Below are 20724 nucleotides of genomic sequence, written 5' to 3'. Positions count from 1 at the left end.
TTTTGGCTCTCAACGCCTTAAAAACACAGCTTTTACCACCTACATCTCAGTGGAGATTTAGCGGGAGCATGCTAATGCTAACCAAAACTAATCAAGGCTGGTATGATAGAAATACCTAAATAAAATAAAATCGGCCACTGCTGAAGCCAAGTGTTGTAATCATCAGATCACTTCATACTGTCATGTAGGCTACCCAAGGATATTAGTGTAGAAAAGTCATCCTTGTTAAATGTTTGTCCAAGAGTTTATCAATAGATATAATTGATCTGTAACATAACAATAAAATATGATTTTATTGATCTTGCAATGGAAAAGAGTTACATGTTTCACTCAGATAAAGCCACTTTTAAAGCTCGGGTACCTGACTTTTTGTTGTTGAAAAGTAAATTTGTTTTTACCACCTCAGGGTGAGTTATAAACACAGCACAAAACAGATATTGTTAAATTGTCTTCACCTTATTATTTATTGAGCGATAGAAGATAGAAATACCATTCTAAATGAGTGGTATTGTTTTAGGGGTGGTCACCCCTTTTCCACTCTTCCACTGCTCAAAGCTGTACACGAGCGTAAAACGCGCATATAAACAATTTGCTAGAACTATTTGGACATGCAGGAGGGATTATGTGTGCTAGAAATGAGTTTGGGCCATATAAAAAAATATCAAAGGGAAAAATCAGGTACCCCAGCTTTAAGAAAGTCTCTTGTGTCGGTAAATATCGGATATCGGGATACGCAAACCCCAGTATCGGTAGCAAAAAAGCTGGATCGGTGCATCTCTAACCACAGCAAAAAATGGCAACCAAGGAGTTTACTGCAACAAGCCTCAGGACTAACAAACTCTCACACATGTGACGCTGCACATGTGACACAATGCACATTTCTTCGGTGGCATTGTCATACTGGCATTTGGCTTCGGTGGTCCTACTGTAGTGCACAAATTCTAGCGCAGATGTGAAATCTGAGCGAGTAAAAAAGCCTGTCTGGCTGTGGAATATGCTCTGGGAGATAAGTGGTGAAACTTTGACAGTTTTTTTGAGGCTAATAAAATGTCTCGAGGGGAGAATTTGAGATTTAATCAGCCTTTACAGCATTGAACACATGCAGAAGAGGACGGCGACGTGGAGTACTTTCTCCAACATGACAAAAACTGAAGTGGTGCCAGAGAAACACTTTGTAAATCTGTTAGTAAACACTTAAGAGGGATGCTGGGAAGAGAGCAGTTAGCAGAAGGCTGGTTTGCGGCACCTTTGCTCTCATTATTATCTGCTAAATGCTGACAAATAGAAACCATGAAAGAGGACATTATGCATAGAGAACTATTTTTGTGGTTCTAGTTTTTGAATCCAAGATAATTGGCTGGGTTTTTTCTTTTGGTGTATTGCGTGCTGTCATCTTGGTGCTTTTGTATTATAAATATCTGCCATGGAGAGCGGCAAAAACAAAAAAAAAGGACTTCTTCTGTAAAGATGTGGCAGACATTCTCATGCTCCAAAACCATTTATCTGCATTTCCCCATGGGTGATGGGGAGCCGTGGGTCCGTCCTTGGAAGCGTACTATAGGTGAGATGCAGCGGACAGGCAGAGAGTCAGACAGATGCCCTGAGCTCACCACAGATCATTAATGCATGAGGGAGATGGAGATGGGCAGTATCCTGTTCCACTGGAGAAAAGGTCACAGTCAGTGGAGAGCACTGGAGACTGCACAAGAAGGACTACATGCTTCACACTTCATGGAGATGCAAATAAATGAAAGGAACTCGAGCGAAAACAGAGGAGGTTGGAGAGATTCCCGGCTGTGGCCACGACGCCAGAGCATTTTCATTCATTTGATATTCGACTCACTGGTCGCTGTACGTACATCTCCCCCTGCTTTCAGTGTTTTACAAACTTTATGACTTATTAGGGAAACTCCATCACCCCACCAACACACATTTGAGCATTAGCCTATGAATCAAACGCATTTACATATTAACACATTGTCTCTCCTCACCAGTTCTGCAGGTCTCCGTTGACATTTTCTCTTAAGATTGATTTCTCTCCTTAAGTAATTCTATACAGTCGCTTTTGCATGTCGAGTCCAATCGATACAGATGGTCCGCGCTCTGACGCAGCTGACCTCAAGAGCCTGTTCTCACACTTTACACTCACACCGTTCTACATACGCATGACTTGATCTGATGCAGTGATGTCTTCAGAAAAACTGGCACGTGTTTGGGGGAGAAAAAAGGCATTTTGCTCACATTAAACTTCGTGGTGTTGGTTTTGCATTGTCAAGTTTGAGCCGCTCTATCGGAGTGACCGCCCGACAGGACTTGCTAACTGGCGGAGGCAACACAAACACAGTGTGATGGACTCCTTTGGCAAAACACAGACGCGTGTAACCTGCTTGGAAAATGAACCCTCCAACTGAATCCTCCCACAACGCAAGTGCATCTGCGTTTAAGAGGTAGAGCCGGTTGTCAAGTAGCCAGAGGGTTGGAATCAATGCCCAAACTAGTATCAAGAGGTTATATTAGACTTTTTTTCCAACAATATCAAAACAAGCAATAGTTGAGAGTGTTTACCTGATTTATTAAGTTTATTGGGCGCTCCTGCCTACAACAATATGCTATACTGCGATTAGGGATGCACCGATCCAATACTGGTATCAGATATGGGAGCCGATACTGAAAAAAATACAATGTCGAGTATTGGCTACAATTATCTGATACACAGCCGACAAAAACACAACTTTCACCATCTAAATCTGAGTGAATGTTAGTTTTAACCTCGGCAAAGGTAGCTCTGGCTAGCAACAGCATGCTAAAGCTAGTGGAAGCATGCTGGGACAGAAGCTACTGTATGATAAAGTAGTATAAATGTATTGTCCCCGTGGGGAAATTCACCTGCAGTGAGTAAAAATGCACATCAATGACCACAGCAGACAGATCCAAATATTGACAACATACAAAGAACAAACCACGGCCCGTCAACCTCAGTTAAAGTATGTTAAAATCATTACATTCTTTAAAACCTTCTCTGATGGACCAGCTGTACAGAATAGAAAAGAAAAATCACAGTTGGTTGCTTCATATTCTTCAATCATCTTTGTTTGTTTAATTGTAAAATGGCTTGTGGCACAAATGAGTGTCCTGTTTTTTGAAAGGGCGGGGCACCTGCACCTTCGACCTGAGGGCAGCAACTCAAACTCTTTACAGAGGATTATTTGAGTCCAATAATGTTGTGTCTGCTTTATCTAGAGCTTGAGCAAAATAAATGTCCTGCAGGCCCTTCATAGGAACACCTAGGATTTTGCTTTGACTGTACATATTTGCCTAAGGGAGTTCTTTTGCACCTCAGTCGTGGCCCCGAACCAACAGATGATACAGAAAGTCAGAGCACTCTCCACAAAAGCACTGTAAAACATTTTCAACAAGGCTTCATCCACCTGAAAGGACACCAGTTTCTTCATAAAATATAGTCTCTGTTGACCCTTTTTTGTGATGTGGTCTGCAACCAAAAAAAAAAATAGAATAACTACTGCTGGAGTGGATATATATTGGATAAGATATTTGTAATGCATGAGTTTTAATGATCAGATCACTTTACGTGAGTTGTTTAAAGCCTGTCCCAAGGATAGTGTCGAAAATCCAGTGTTATATGTTTTTCCATTAGTTTATGAATGAATATAATTGATCTGCAACATCATGACAAGGATATACTTCATTGATCTCACAATGAAAATAAGAGGACCATTCAGTTTCTCACTCAGAGACAGCCACTTTTAACACGACTTATTTCTTCCTGCTTCTGCTGCGGAAGCATCTTCTCGCGAAACGTTTTTTTTCCCATTGTACTCAGGCCGGTTTAATTCAGGAAAGATTGACGTTTTAAGCTGTTTGTCTTGTTAGTGCGTGCATTCCATATGAGGCGGAGGAATCTCCTCAGCTCAAGCGTGACTGCCAAAATGATTGTTGTGGCTGGGAGGTCGCAGTGTTGTGGCTAGCCATGCCAGTCTCTCCGCAACCTGGGCCAGTGTGTCCCAACAGGGGGCCCGCGGCTGCCTCTCGGATGAAGGATCGGCGAGGGAGGGGGCTTATAGACACTTGCTCCTCATTGCCCCTCCATTATATGTGCTTGACCTATTTCAGCAGCAGAGAATCAAGGGAGGGGGGCCAAGCCAAATCACAGGCTGACAGAGCTGAAGTCCCCCGGCGCGAGGGGCAGGGAGTGGGATTCCCTAATGTAGTAACCAAACACAAACAGAAAACCCAGGCTGAATCTGTTGAGTGTTTTTTTTTTTTTTTCTATTAACACATCCGTTGACTGGTACGGGTGGGTGTGGGCTGTTTCTGAATCCTCCTTTGTCTCGGGCTTAGACATTAGTATGCACTGGAAATAAGATAAAATAAGCAAACCATCAGCGTTTCACAGGTTAAATCTGGACAGTGACAAGGTGTGATCAAAAAATCTGAATTTTGCAAAACACATTGGGGTGATTTCGCCAAGCATTTGCTCATGTGCAAAAAACGAGTAGCAAGTGGATCAGCGGCAGAGCCATTCGCAAATTTCTTACTTTCAAGAACATATATGCCGTTTCTGTCTCGATACATTGTCTGAATCATACAGTACCTCTTCCAAGACTTGCACTGTTGAGCTATTAGATGCGACTCACACTTGAACATTTCACATGCTCCCTTTTTCATGCGCAAAGAATAAGTATTACAACCTTTTCCTCGAATTAAAGGTTCTTACGCTCAGTGCAAGGCTAATATTGTGGGTTTTGGGAAATTTGGGTCATCCTCACAATAGGGCACCCTGAAATAGGACAGTGAATGGGTGTGAAGTGCGGGGAATCAGTCAAAATGCTGCAGATGAGGTTGTAGATCAAAGCCTGTCTCCGTGTAGCCCCACTCGGCACTGTTTGAGCTTCTATTTTCATTCGATGGATTTTTTTGGAGGAAGAAGTTTGCTTGTTTGAGTATAATTGCTATACCTCTTGGAACCTGGTAATAGGAAGAGCTTGAAATTGCACAACAAAAACAAAAGCAGTAGCTTCAGCAGCAGCTCATATCCATCCTCTGCACAGATGCTGGTTGCCTTGCTCTGTTGAAAGGCTTGTGTTCTGCTAGACATCGAAATAAGTCGGGAAAATATTCATAGTCATAGTCGATGATTGCTTGTCTCTCATACCGTCACATGTCCGAAGATCGTGTGATATTATGTCTTCATGAATCTCATCTGGAAACATAATCCCAGATCCATCTCAACATTACCTCTATTGGTGTAATGACTGGAGACATAGAGATATCTTGGTGTTTGTAGAGGATATTACTTAGTCGCAGCCGTAGCATGTGTTTTACTGTAACCACTGTAATATATGGATTCGAATGCATTTATAATGTTGCAGCCCAGTTTTGCTCCACTTACTGTTTTGTGTGCATTGGACACTACAAAACAGCCACACTGGAGATAATAGTAATATTCTATGCTTCTATACGTGCCAAAACCTGGAAGGATATAGGGGGAAATTATTGGAAGCTAACATACTGCATCCAATAAGACTAAACATATGAGATTGTGCAGAAATATCTTTGATGTCCACTTTCATCAGTTTTTATTATGCAATAAAGGAGCAGAACTATTACTGCGTTTGTCAGCGGGGGTCAGCCTCAACGGCCTATTTTCCTTTTATGCTGCTATTGTGTACGTGAGCTCAGTTCGGGGAGTTGGATATAACTAAGCAATAGCTGCAGGGCCCAGGAAGATGCAATTGATCATTCTGTGCTAGATATGGTGTAGTGTACAATGTTGGAGCCAATGAGAATATGATCCCCTATCCAAAAGTGTAATAGCAGCCATGTTTTTATGCCCCTGTAAGCTGATAGTACAGGGGAAGGAAACACTGTAAAATGGGTCGCAACAACAGCTATTTGTACAGCGCCTTTGATACAACAAGCGAGATACTGTCTGTCCTTCCTGTACAGACTGTGCAGAACTTTAGTGCAGAATTTCCTTTCCTTTATTACTTTTTGGTAGCTTTTGTAGTTTACTTTGTTGCCTCTTAACATACATGTAAACAAGCAGCACCTTTTACACAGCATCTATACCCGGCCCTCTCCTTTTTTCCAAGTGAAATAACCACCATCTTGCATTTTTTTTTTTTTTTTCCCAGAAAAGCTTCAAACCATTTCCATTTGCGGTGTAAGCCCGGTAAAGCCTGGCTACCCTTGAATAAACAGACAGGAAATTACAATGGAGCTATTGAAATACAAGAGAGAAAATTTCCAAGCTGCCACAACAGTGAGAGACAGTCAAACATGTTGCAGTTCCCACAAAACTGCTTGTGCGGACGTTCTCATCGCGCTACCTCAGCACATATCCTGTCTGTCTGTGTGTGTGTGTGGGGGGGGGGTATATCCTGATTAAAGCTCATTTACAGCACATTGGGTCATTTCATCTGGGCTATAACTTGCTAAATATGTTGTTAGAGCCAATACCCTGCATGGCTTTATGGTTGACGACTGCTCCTGAAAGGCCGTCGGGAGTTACTTTTTTTTTTTTTTTTTTATACTTTTTTGTACTACCGATACCTGCATGATGAAAAGTGTCTGTGTCATAGAGAATCATCAAACAGAACAATGATAGTAACTGCCTTTAATGCTGTCCCTGGAACAAACAGGCATCCAAACTTAGTCACTAAAGATACATTTTTTTGGTACCTGCTTTTGATATTTTTATTTTTTCCATACCAGTGATACCAAGTCGTGAGGCACTGGTTGAAGGACGGATTTATTTCCCTACGGGGACAATAAAGTCTGTATTTTGTATCAAATATGAAAGTTATTTCATATTAGTGCCCATTGCATTGTTGTTCCACCTTTACAATGGTTACGAATTTGTTTTCATACCCCTGTATTTTTAGGCATATTTAGGCAATATAGAAGCTGTATCTTTCTTTATCGTTGGCAATGAATGGAAATTGCATGGACCTTAACTTAACTTTTAACAACTCAAGCATAATTCAGATTAATTAAAGCAGAACTAAGTAACTCATGCCCCTAGAGGCCATAAGCGCCACTGCAGGTGTCGTAGCATGTTGCGTTTTTTTTTACTCATTTATTATCCGTGAGAGTAAATACTACGCTGACAGAAAAGACAAAGGGAGAGAGGGATATTGTTCATCCAATCCCACAATGGAGATCTTTTTTTTTCACTCAAACTTGGCTGTAAATACTGTTTAAGTGGCGCTAGCCCGTAGTTAGCTTCACCCTTTAGCCTGTTAGCTTCTTCTTCGTGATTCCATTCGTGTGTATTGGTGACTCCTACCCGGTGGCAGTTTCCATTCTGGTTTTCAATCACCCCATTAACACTTGTATTACCCCCAAGACGGTCTACGAAAAGGATTTATTAAGGTAAACAAGTTACATACTTCTTCTTTAAATGCATGTGTGGAAAAATGGCAGTGTGAATATTTAGGTCATTTTCAAAAAAAAGGAAAATAAACTTGTTTGACTGTCCTCTCAGACACCTACATTTCGATGAAGACATAAAAGAGGCCTCAAAACTTTGCGAACCCATTTCATACTAACAGGCTTAATTTTAGGTTAGCACATTCAAAAGATCATCTGTTTGGAGGCAAGATCAACTGTCAGTGTTTGCGCGCAGTCTGTTGAGAAAGTTGGCACTCGCTCCTCTGCCAGCCTTCAGCCGCTCTGATTGCTTATGGCAACTAAGTACTTACAAACTTAAATGGGCCAAGTGAGATTGATTTGTATGTGCACATTTTCCGCTTGCAACAAAATGTAACTCAACACCACGTCACGTTGTGAACCTCATCCAATGCTCTTTTCGCGGTGTGAGCGAAGAATTAGCATGTCGTACAGTACATTGGCAGCTTGTGTAACAGCATTACGATGTTAACAGCATTACAGCCATATTTAACACTTAGGCTGTTAGGCTCAAAAGCAGAATAAATAAGTGGAAAAGCGGATAGACTTGTGCTGTGTGTATCGGAGTGACTGTGTGTGTATGGAAGCATGTCAAAGCCCCCAGGCCCAGATATAGAGCCATGTCTATTAGCTGCCTATTGCGGTTCTGGTCTTGTTTTTATTATGGGCAACACAACAGTGGTGTGTTCATGTGTGCGCTCTCTAATATATCACCTCCTGCCCTGCCTTCTCTGATCCAGGGGCAAAGATTTATGATTGTGCATTACGTGTGCCTTGTCACATTAATTCAGCCATCACACACCGACACATGTACACAGCTGATACATACTTCACCCACACCGTCTCACACCACATACTATTAAAGACTGACTTTGCTCCAATGCACTTCATCTCCATTCTGACATATCATGGCTCTTGTATGACTCTGTTTCGTATGGTCACACCCCACATGTGTCGTATAAATTGTACAATTAATTGGGTAGACACATTCATTTATCAAAATGTACAGGGTCATGTGTAGCTTATATAAGAGAATACTGAAAGACGAGCATTTGACTTAATGTCCGACCTTATTTTCTTTTAAATACTATTTTATTGAAGGAAGCAGTTGTGCTGTGGGCGAGATTATTTGGACAAGTATATGTCAAATATGTATTTGTCATATTGTAAATTACATGGAGGAGAAAATAGTAAATTCATCAAAGCCTCAAAGTTAAAATAATTTGTTGCACCGTGTACAATATTTGCACACCAACACAAAATGCACACAACACCTGAACCTTTAAGTCTCACTGGGTTCTTTCCAAGCAAAAATTATAGGGCTGAAACAACTAATCGATTAATCAACAACTAGTCGATTATTGAAAGAGTCAACAACTATTTTAGTCATCGATTAATCATTTTCCCAAAATGATATGAAAATTGTGTTTTTTTTTAAAATGAAAACCTACTTTGTTTTTAAAGTTAGGGTCTGTAGTGTTTTGTCCTTGTCTCATCCAATCAGAAGCAGAGTTAGCACCAAGAGCCTCCTACAAACATTCACTTTAAGTTTACTCCATCAACAAGCGATGCCACGTTAGCGTTATGTGATAAAAAAAAGAAAACATACAGTTTTCATACACCATTCACAGCCAATCGGTCAATCAATTAATCGTGAAAATAATTGGTAATTGGATTAATCGATTACCAAATAATCGTTAGTTGCAGCCCTAGAAAATGAATGACATTATCCAGAGCGGATTAAAAGGGTAAAAATATACAAAGTTCACTGAAGGGCCCCGCTCTGTCAGGGATTGAACCCGGTACCTTCTATCTGTGAGGCACGAGCACTAACCACTGTGCCATTAGTGCATTGGTTTGGGAGGAACCATGCATCGGTGCATCCCTAGCCTCCAGAAAGTTAGTTACTAGTTATTATTAGTTATTAGTCATCATCTACAAAATGTTAGTATCAGAAGCATGACGTGAAGAATCTCCTAATAATTATATAAGAAAAACACTGGAACATGAAGTGTCATAATCCCATAATCTGGTGTTATTACTGATTCATCCACATGACTGACAGCATAGAGGGGGCGAGATTTAGGAGAGGAGGTGTGTATGAGCGCCATGTTGTATCTCCGGAGGATACCAGGCAGGCAGCGAGGTTTGGTGACAGGCGCTGAGCTGTACCTCCAGGGACTACTGTCTACCACATCCTCAGACACTCCAGCCTGTAGTGTCCTTCAGACGGAGAGCTGAGAGCGAAGTGCTGGTGCTTCAGGGTAGTATGTGTGTGCATGTGTGTATGTGTGTGTGTGTGGGGGGGGGTGTAATGCCTCTGCTTAATGCCAGGCTGACATGGAGGATGTCCCTGGATAATTACTCTTGATCGGGAGTGAGTTAGTCATTAGTGTATACTTTATACTTGATTAGCATAGGTTATTTAAAGCCTGATGAAAATTAACCTCTGGTGATATTTTGTGTTTTCTCTCTTAGTGCACTGGAGCAGACATTTGTGTATATCTGTATGTATTTGGATTCATAAAGTGTTGTCTCTTGGGTAATCAGTTATGTCAATAGTAAATGTGAAAGAGGCTCCCTTTTTGCTGCGTATACTCAAATGTAGCATATACTTTGGTGTGGTGAGCACCCCTCTCTGAAGCTCTCGCCTGTTCCTGCCCTCTGTGTTTGTTCACTTTGTCCCTTTGGCCTGTAGCTGGTGGCACGATGGCGCTGCCCACTGCTCTGAGCCAATTAGACAAAGGCGAGTTTGCATCAAGCTAGTGGGCACAGCGAGGGGTCAGAGCATACGCCCCATCTTCCCCTGACAAGATGATCTTTTCCTCCACAGGCCAGCGCCCGACGTGAGGCAGTGTTGATGGCGCTGTCTGCATATGGGCACCCACGGGTGTGACATGTGACAGGCAAAAAGGCGTGCCAGAACGGAGCTGTCGTTAAGGCCAAAAATGAAGTCAAGCCAGGATTTTTGTAGTTAATGCATCAGTGGATTAGTGTTCAGTGGTGTGTGTTTGGACTTACCCAAGTGTGACATATTCATATTGACACCTGTCATCGGAGACATGAGGCATGAAGACAACACAGCCTCAAGTTAATTGGACTTTTCAGACCTCTATTTGTACCTATGTGATTGTCAAGACCCCCTACTTTTTTGCTAACATTTAAAAGAAAAAGGCTATGTCGGCCACACCTCTCTGTGCCGTAAATTAGTCCCGTGTGGAGACATGGTGCATGCTGGGTAATTTGGACAATGGGGCGTTTGACAGCTCACCCATCAGAGCTATAACGCCCCAGGGAGTCGCTACTCCTCCTGAGCTTTCCATCTCTCTCTCCTCCCTTGGCGCTGATGGAGTGGCTCTCTAAGTAGCAGCATCATTCTCCAATCAAGCCCCGAACTAGCTTTTTATCAAGGGGACGGCGGACAAGCGAAGGACGGAGAGGATGTCGAGGGAGAGGAAGAACATGCTCTCGGTGATGTTGTGGTTTCATAACAAAAAGAATACGTCAAACTCCGGGAACAAAGCTATTAATGCGGTGCAAAAACTGGAAATGTCGTTCAGACAATTCAAACAGCCTTTTTATGAATTCACAGAGGAGCACTAATGAAGAAGTGTTCTCACCTCAGCAACACTTTTTATCACTTGGGGTCATTACTCTCAGTTTAATTAAAAAATGCAAATTCTGATTAAGAGTGCCAAATAGAAGAATCACAAATTATTAAACATACTTTTTTGTCTTTCTTTCTTTTTCACCATATATATTTGTTGACAGTACAGACATTCCCAAGCTGTAATGCACTCTTATACTTTTTACTAATAAACTAAAAGTAATGAATTGTTGACATAGACACGATCAATAAAAGACACATTTAAATTCTACCTTTGTGGACATAAATAGTTGAAAATGTAAGAATTGGCCACAGTATTGTGACCTTGTCGTTCCTGGCACCATGACGTGCTGGACATGAAGTGGCCAGGGCTTAGCATGACCCTGGCAACCACCAGCTGCCTCCTGCTAGCGCCCAGTCTCAAAGCTGCCAATGAAGGTCAGCCCTGAAGTACCTTCAACTATGAAATACTGTTTGTGTATGAGGCAGTTAGTAAAGTATACTCAAATCTCTATGTTGATGTATTCACATGTTTCATTTCACTGCCAGCTATGTGTTTCATGTTTGCTTTTTTTTTTTTGTGGTTTATGTCTGTAGGCCTTTATTTATTTATTTATTTTCGGCTGCACTTCACTTAAAGTAGAAAACATGGGTTAGGATTAGAGTTAGGATTAATCATCTTTCCATTAAAGATTCTTCCACCATACTATTACTGTGCTGTAAAGTATTCCCAACTTATACAGACGCTGATACATTTGAGACTACTGCTTCCTTCCTTCCTTCCTTCCTTCCTTCCTTCCTTCGTTCCTTCCTTCCTTCCTTCCTTCCTTCCTTCTTTTGTTATTTCCTTCTCCTTCCTTTCTTCTTTCCATTCCCTTTCTTTCTATCTTTCTTTCTTTCCTTCCTTCCTTTCTTCCTTCCTTCCTATTTCTTTCTTTCCTTCTTTCTTTCTTTCCTTCCTTCCTCTTTCTTTCTGTCTTCCCTCCTTTCTTTCTTTTCCTCTTCCTTCCTTCCTTCCTTCCTTCCTTCCTTCCTTCCTTCTTTTGTTATTTCCTTCTCCTTCCTTTCTTCTTTCCATTCCCTTTCTTTCTTTCTTTCTTTCTTTCTTTCTTTCTTCTTTCCTTCCTATTTCTTTCTTTCTTTCCTTCTTTCTTTCTTTCCTTCTTTCCTCTTTCTTTCTTTCTTTCTTTCTTTCCTTTCTTTTCCTCTTCTTTCCTTCCTTCCTTCCTTCTTTTGTTATTTCCTTCTCCTTCCTTCCTTTCTTCTTTCCATTCCCTTCCTTCCTCCCTTTCTTTCTTTCTTTCTTTCTTTCTTTCTTTCTTTCTTTCTTCTTTCCTTCCTTCCTTCCTTTCTTCCTTCCTATTTCTTTCTTTCCTTCTTTCTTTCTTTCCTTCCTTCCTCTTTCTTTCTGTCTTCCCTCCTTTCTTTCTTTTCCTCTTCCTTCCTTCCTTCCTTCCTTCCTTCCTTCCTTCCTTCCTTCCTTCCTTCCTTCCTTCCTTCCTTCTTTTGTTATTTCCTTCTCCTTCCTTTCTTCTTTCCATTCCCTTTCTTTCTTTCTTTCTTTCTTTCTTTCCTTCTTTCTTTCCTTCCTTCCTCTTTCTTTCTTTCTTCCCTCCTTTCTTTCTTTTTCTCTTCCTTCCTACCTTCCTTCCTTCCTTCCTTCCTTTTTTTTCTCTCCATCTGGTCTTGTGACTTTGTTTTGCAGGGTTGTCCCATGTTACTTCTGGTAAAATCACTTAACTTAACCCCATCAGCCTTGAAGTCAGAGCTTCAAAGCCTCCAGTAGTTTGTTTAGTCCTGCCGGGCTAGCTGTTGTTTGGGTAGGATTCCCTTGAGATGAAACATGAGTGTGCAGATCAAATAGGACAGGGGTGAGGGAGGGGTCAGTGAGCTCAAACTGTGATCGATACATACCTGCTCCAGCCGAGCAGCAGAGCCCACAGACACACCCCAAAGTGTCGGCACTCAGGAGTAAGAAGATATTGATTCACGTGTTCCAAAGGGGGCTATATGAATTTTACTATCCAAACTAACAGAGGCTACAATGTCAAATGTATTATATACTTACAAATATGGTTGTTGTTTACTGGATACACTGGATGCTTTTAATCTTACAGACTATCACTTTAAATACAAGGGGAATTCTCTTGACAGACACATGATTTAAGTAAAACACAAAAAAACACACACACAAATTTAAAGTGTCAAAACACAAAAGTAGCATAAAAGCATAAACAACCCTCTTCAAAGTGAAAAGTCCTTGTTCAGGCACTATTCCACAGTGAATGAAATGTGCTTTTCTTTTTGTCCTACTCGTATGAATCTGAGTTAAAACAACACCTATACATAATGCATATTGATTGAAGCCAGTGGGATGTACGAGGCTTTTCTTAATCCAGTACTAACAAGTATTGGCTAGAGAATGTCGTTTGCATTGATTTACGTTCCTTCAATATAATGGGTGGGTGTTCACCAAATGCATTTATGGACACGTCTGACTGACAGTCTATTTATCCTGCTTCAATTGACACGACAGCTGACTGTTTTATTATTCCGTCTGACCACTCAGCCAAACGCCATCTCCTCTCAGTGTTACATGCAAAAAAGGGTTAAAATTACAATAATATATTCCCTACACATGCATTTTCTCAGGCCTCTTTGTCGTAGTGGATGGTGAAGCGATAGCGCCGTTTTGGGGGGGGATGACACGAGGCCAGTGGAAACAAAGAGGACTAAAAGGCGTGAAGATGTTGGAGATTTATGTCAGGATTTATGGTGGCTCGTGTGTGACGTTTGGTGATGGGAGGAAACAGTGGGCCCATTGAAAGAGTGCTTGTGGAGGGACCATAAATCTACAGGCCGAGCGGGGCTGTAAGTGAGCTTATCACCTGGCCAGTGTCAAGGCCAGACTTCACCCGTCCTTATCGCAAGACAATTCACTCCAGAAATGCACATTCCATGACAACAGAAAAGCACACACATAACACTACAGATGATTATTTCTTTATATTTCTTGTCTTTCTGTCAGATCCAGCCACAAGGAGTCCAACTTATTTCAGCATGTATGTATTTATTTAAATGTATTGAGTGGTGTCGCTAAAATATTGAGAGTATTGTGTGCCCTTTTGTATCTATCGTTTCCCTATGATTTAAGCAGCTAATAGAATTTTCTAGCTGATTCATTATGAAATCAAATCAAACGATCATATCTGAGGCTTTCATGTAGAAGTCAAAGACAGAATGTAGAAGTCGTCCTGTTATCACCTCTCTGCTCTCTTCTCATTAAAAGTTATACTATGGTGTGGGAGGGTCGTTTGTCCACCTGATCTGCATTGTAGTGTACGCTCTCAGAACTGATAGATCATGTCATTTATATATAATATAGAGAATGTATCATGGCAATCTTTACTAAATGTCTTTCTTCTTTCCTTTCTTTTCTTCCTTCCTTCCTTCGTTCCTTCCTTTCTGTCTTTCTTTCCTTTCCTTCCTCTTTCTTTCTTTCTTTCTTTCTTTCTTTCTTCCTCCCTTTCCTTTACTTCCTCTTTCTTTCTTCCTTCCTTTCCTTTCCTTCCTCTTTCTTTCTTTCTTTCTTTCTTTCTTCCTCCCTTTCCTTTACTTCCTCTTTCTTTCTTCCTTCCTTTCCTTTACTTCCTCTTTCTTTCCTTACTTCCTTCCTTCCTTCCTTCTTTCTTTCTTTCTTTCTTTCTTTCTTTCTTTCTTTCTTTCTTTCTTTCTTTCGTTCTTTCTTCCTTCCTTCCTTCTTTTGTTTCTCCATGTGGTCTTGTGACTTTGTTTTGCTGGGTTGTCCCATGTTACTTCTGGTAAAATCACTTAACTTAACCCCATCAGCCTTGATGTCAGAGCTTCAAACCTCTATATACGGCTATAACTAGGGCTTTTTTATATATCACTTTAGCAATGTTGTTCTCTCATCAAAAACATACCTATAGTTTTTGTTATTGAGCCATAGCGCATCTTTGAGCAATCTTAGGATCTTCTCCAGCGGCTATTCTTAGCATCACGGCGACAGCCACCCAAAAAGCTCAATCTTTTGCTAAACGTAATCCTTTCATTGCAAAACGAAAACGCTCATATTTTGTTTCAGCTGTTTTAGATGAACATTGCCAACTGAATTTATCAACAGTGCGACAGGGCGACAGTGGCGCAGATGGTAGAGTGGGTTGTCTCATGATCGAAAGGTCGGGGGTTCGAATCCCACCTCCAGAAGGTACACGCTGTCGTTGTGTCCTTGGGCAAGACACTTCACCCACATTGCCCCCAGTGTCTGCGTACATTGGTGTATGAATGGGTGAGTGGATCCTTGCTGTAAAGCGCTTTGAGTGCCTAATGTAGGTGGAAAAGCGCTATATAAGTTGAGACCATTTACCATTTTATCAAGACAGGTGCTGAGTAGCGAGTGCAAGCTGGAACCGAGCAAACAGCTACGTTGTGGACATGTTGCACCTATTGCAGCATCACAGCCTCAAATCCAAAATGTAAATGAGAGAAGGCAGCGTGAAGAAAATAATCCATATATGACTCTGCTGTCGGGATGCACCGATCCAATACTGGTGTCAGATATCGGAGCCGATACTGGAAAAAATACGATAATATAGGCATTCGATAACACATACTCCCCTCAACCACTGAAGCCAATGGTGGTACAATTCTGACTACAGTAAATGCAGTCATATTTTTCTATGTAAAGCAACAAAGGAAAAGCAATATTAAAGATTTGTGACATTCTCTGTTTTCAATATCTATCTCACTGCATTCGGGACAGATCCTCTCGTTACGGACACGCTCCAAACTCCAAATCATGCATCATTCGTAGTGGGTGTACATTGATATTTATGCAACAGTGGTATTCATTACTTGGCCCCAGAGGCGAGCGTTTTTTTTTTTCGTTTTTTTTCGTGCCCTTTAAAGCTGATTTCCCTTAGAAGAACCCAGTATGTGCCGTCTTATCGGTGGAAGTGTGTGCAGCAGTGCCAGTGTTATGAGCCCGCTCTGGCTTTGATTCGCTCGTGTTCAAAACGTAATCATCTCTTAATATTTCTCCACTCCCACAGCTCCTGGTGTCTTCTCCCGCCAAAAGAGAGAGCGATAGCGATGCCAGCGCGTTCATACCTCTCCTCTCGGCCTGCTGCTGCCGCCGCCATGAATTAATTGGTATCATTGGGCTCATTTGAACCGCTTGTCCTGAACTGCTTTGCCCAATACCGTTTGCCGTAAGATATCACTAATGGCATTGTAACTGGCTTGGATTGTCATAGTACACACAGGCATTTCATGTGAGTTACTTTCAGTTTCTTTTGCTGATATGAGCTTGTCCCAGATAGATAAAACTTACCGCATTAATTAGAAAAACTCATCCCAATTACCGCGCAAAATACAATTTGCGTTGTAATGCTCTAAGCAGATACCACACTTCATTAAACTTTTATCACTCAATATGAAGGCAAAAAAAATTGTAGGATTGAAATTAAACGAGGCTGAGTTACAAAAAATAAATCAATATTTCATGTAAAAACTGTGAATGTGTGCTGTATTAATGCCTCTATTAAAGTAATGGCACCAAACAAGGCTCTGAAAATAAGTGTTCCAGGCAGTTTTAATTTGTGATGTTATGCTAATGCACTCCATAGCAGAATTAGATTTGTGTTTGCGCTGACATCAGCATAAATAATGGCTTTCAGCACCACCGACGACAATTAATATCTGTGAGCACCACTTTTGTCCATTCAAATTAATATGCATTGTGCTATGTGGTTTGAATTCTGGCTAAGGCGATCGGGAACTGAGATGAGAGGGCTCTCGCTGTCCAACAGGAGTCTTTGCTCATATTAGCGCAGATAGGCTGGGGCGGTTATCTATTTATTTTTATTCCTAGGCTTTGTTACGACAGTTCTCAGACACATTGGGTTTCCATGCTGAATAATGCTGCTGGGCTCTCCACAATGAGTTTCTTTGACTGAAATCCTAATCTAACAGCAGGGTTCTCGTTTAGGTGCATTTTATCCATTTGCTCCACCATGAGTTCACTAAAAATGTCGCTGTCTGTGCATCACTAGTCTGTGAATGATGTGGATGCATACTCGGTCGATGTGCACAATGTTGCCTTCGCCTTACATACTGTATACGGCGACTACACAAACCGAAGGATGGTATTTATTGCTTGTACTCTTCTTTAAGTTTGCAGCACGTGGATTTTTATCAAGTCTATCAATGTTATTGTCCTTAATTTTGGCCACGGAACAATATGTCAATGTAGTTACGTAGTTAATCACGACAGGCTTATATTTCATAGCTTTACTCCTGTGACTTCAACCATTTCATTTTACTATCTCCATTTTACCTTGTATGACTCCAGTGGGGACTTTACATGTGTCAAAAACAGCTTTAAAGGCTGTTTTGTGGAGGTGCATCACTGGGCGTCAGACATCAAAGCAAAGCACCACCCATTTTAGGGACATAAGAAGAGTCAGGTCTGCCAACATGAATTGTCTCTCAACGTCTTGTTTCTTATGTAAATTGTAGGAGAAATCCTAATTAATATGTCTATGGCCATGGTTGTAGATATATGATGTTGAAGTTGCAAAGAGAGGCAGGAGAGGTTTATCTACCATCGGTAAACGGGACGCAGAGACATGAACTCTCAACACATTGGGGGTGGTATTGGTCATTCAAGTCAAACTATGCTTCCACTGAAGAGGGTTTAAAGAGTCCTACGTCAAAAGAGAGCCTTGAATGCCTGTAAGGCTTGTAAGAGACAACTTGGCCAAGGCACATTGATTAGTGCATACCAGAAGGCTTCTGTAAGGCTATGTTAAGGAAAACAGTCATAGGAGTTATTATTTTGGCAACAATGGGCAGCATGAGAGTTGTCCTTGGGTGGCTGTGCAGTGTGCAGGTGCTAGAACATTCTCTAACAACACTGAACAATAAGAGAACTGACACTAACCAGGGCTTTGAATGTCATTTTGCCATGTTAAGGTAGGACATTGTGCAGTCGAAGCTCTATTAAATGAGTGCTTAATGTTCAATCAACTTAAAAAAAAAAAAAATCAAAAAAAAAATCCGTACATTTTCTTTTTCTTCTACATTTCAAAGTACAGAGGCACAAAACAGCTTTTTAAACTTTCTGTTCCTCTGTCACCAGGGAGCAGACTTTGATTGGTAGAACTCAATGCTTTCCTTCTTTCTTCCTTTTTTTTTTTTTCATTTCCACTAGAGGGCTTCAGTGCCATTAACTCGTGTTTATTATTTCCCCTCACTCGATGGCTTTGAATATCTGTAAGTGTGAGTCGGCATATATTAATACTTGCTGAATGTGTGTGCTGTCTGTTCTTTCAAGCCTGTTTTGAGATCACAGTTCGACAGTGCTCGCAGCGGAAAGAAGGAAGGAGAGATGCAGTGATAATGGCAGTGGTGGGGTGAGGGAAGGCTAACTCTGTCTTTAATGAGTTTCCTTGGCGCTGGTTGTCTGTTTTCTGGGTCAGGGTCCCCGGCTGAGGATGTGGGTGGACTGAGGACTAGCAGCAAAGAAAGAAGAGCAGGCTGTACCAAGGTCTGCTACTGTAGAGGTGGACATCGAGCGTCACATGCATACTGCAATGCTCAAAAATCCACAAAAACTTGCCACTACTATTTCAGAAAGTAAAATACAACGTGTTTCGCTTCTCATGAATTTAGAAAGATGTGTATTTAATGCTGTTTTTATAATAGAGCATTCACACTTGCTGGAAACAGAAGGGCGTCGGACAATGTTTTCAAACGTTATATCCTCCCGTGGCACCTGGATGATATCAAAGCGTCAAAGTGTTGATGTTGTTGAAGTTTAGACTGCTTCAAAAGTGCAATGCGCTTGTTGCTTTTTGAGAGGCTGCGTGCTCGTTGGAGGCTTTAGAGGAATGTGATGAGCATTTTGGACTTTGATTAAAACACTCTTCATCCTCTGTCCGCAGTCAGACACTCACACATTCTCTCAGATGTGCGAATACACGTGAGCCCTTTGTTGCGCTCAAGTCGTTGAAGTCACTATTTGCTCTCAAGTCCTCATTGTCCAAATCCAAGTCATTTAGGACTAGTCCGGTTTGAGTCACAAGCGCCATAAGGCAGTGGTTTCCAGCAGATAGCCCAGAAGCTATACCACTAGCCAATCAAATATAATTGAATCATGTCTAACAAAGCACTTCTATTTCTCTTTGTACACCAAATGATCGAGCCGTGAACATGTTTTTGTTCTTTTTACTTTAAACGACTACTGCTACTTTCAACTTTATTCAGTGGATCCTCTCAAATACTCTTACAGCTGTAGTAACTCTCGCCCCTAGAGGCCATAAGCGCCACTGCAGGTGTCGTAGCATGTTGCGTTTTTTTACTCATTAATTGTCTGTGAGAGTAAATACTACACTGACAGAAAAGACAAAGGGAGAGAGGGATATTGTACATCCTATTACACAATGGTGATCATTTTTGTTCACTCTAACTTGGCTGTAAATACTGTTTAAGTTGCGCTAGTCCGCAGTTAGCTTTGCCCGTTAGCCTGCTAGCTTCTTCCTCGTGATTCCATTAGTGTGTATTGCGCCTGCGACCCGGTGCAGGGGAAGTTGCTAGGGTGGTTTTCTGACCAAAGACACCAGGGAGAGATGAAAGACCCCCAAACATCCCATTAACACGTGTATTACCCCTAGAGGAACTACAGAAAGGAATTAAGGTAAACAAGTTACTTGGTACTAGAGTCTGAGCCGCAAAGTGTTAAGGATTGAGCCACAGCCCCGAGCAAATGTATATGTCTGAATCATCTCGCATACTATCAGATTTGTCCTGGTGTCTCAGATTCTAGCCCCATTTTAAACTTGGAAACCTTATCATTGGTGACCCTTTGAGGTTTTTTTTTTTTTTTTTAAATCTCAGATCGTTTGTCAGTGTGGAGGAAGGGAGCTAACCGTATTTACTGCTTGTAGAGATTGTGTCAGACAGCCAGGCTCCGGTTTGTGCCCACTGTCAAAGGCTGCAGAGGGTGGGACATGAAAGAATGAGGGATGAGCTGATAAATACTTGTTACATATGAATTTTTGCAGGATACTTACCAAAATGGAACAAAGGCATGAATTTTAATCATACAAAGCACAAATAGTTGGTTGAATGTTTGTAATTTTCCTTTTTAGATACAGTGTTATAGTTAATAAATGTGGGAAATAATGTTTGTTGGTATGAAGTAGGTGTACTAACAGATCATTGCTCAGAATGCCGTCGACCTAAAGCTGGAGTTTGTTAAAAAAAAAAAAAAAATCACAAACCTGTAAATAGACGATAAAGATACTTCTTCAAAGAGACACCACCGCGCAAAAAAGGGGGAAAAAAATCTTTAATGTTCTTACATTACTTGAAGAACTGGGAAACATAAATATCCTACATGCAGTATATCCATTTCTAACAAGGCTACATGGCTATATTTAATCTGTAAGATGAGGTAGACCAGACAACAGGGCTCCAGCACGTCCACACAGGTCAGAGACAGCAGATAAAAGGACATGGAGAGAATCACTGATTGACTGATAAGTCTTTTGTTATCGGACAGTTCCTATGTCCGTCCTCCTGTTCTATGTCCCTGTCCATCTAAATCTGTGTCTGTGGATAACTTACTCCTTACATGCCCCGCTGTTCTCCTCCCATTACTT

The 20724-nt window shown here is 41.3% G+C and overlaps 1 protein-coding gene across 2 annotated transcripts in view; it reads left to right on the top strand.

Moving 5' to 3' along the window:
• Window positions 1-20724, top strand: part of unc5cb (unc-5 netrin receptor Cb) — a 153476-nt gene that overhangs the window by 67006 nt on the left and 65746 nt on the right. The window lies entirely within an intron of this gene.

Source organism: Gobius niger (assembly GCF_951799975.1).
Source record: "Gobius niger genome assembly, chromosome: 2".
In the NCBI taxonomy this organism is placed as follows: domain Eukaryota; kingdom Metazoa; phylum Chordata; class Actinopteri; order Gobiiformes; family Gobiidae; genus Gobius; species Gobius niger.
The sequence above is the reverse complement of the archived record's forward strand: the minus strand, read 5'-3'. Positions and strand labels throughout refer to the sequence as shown.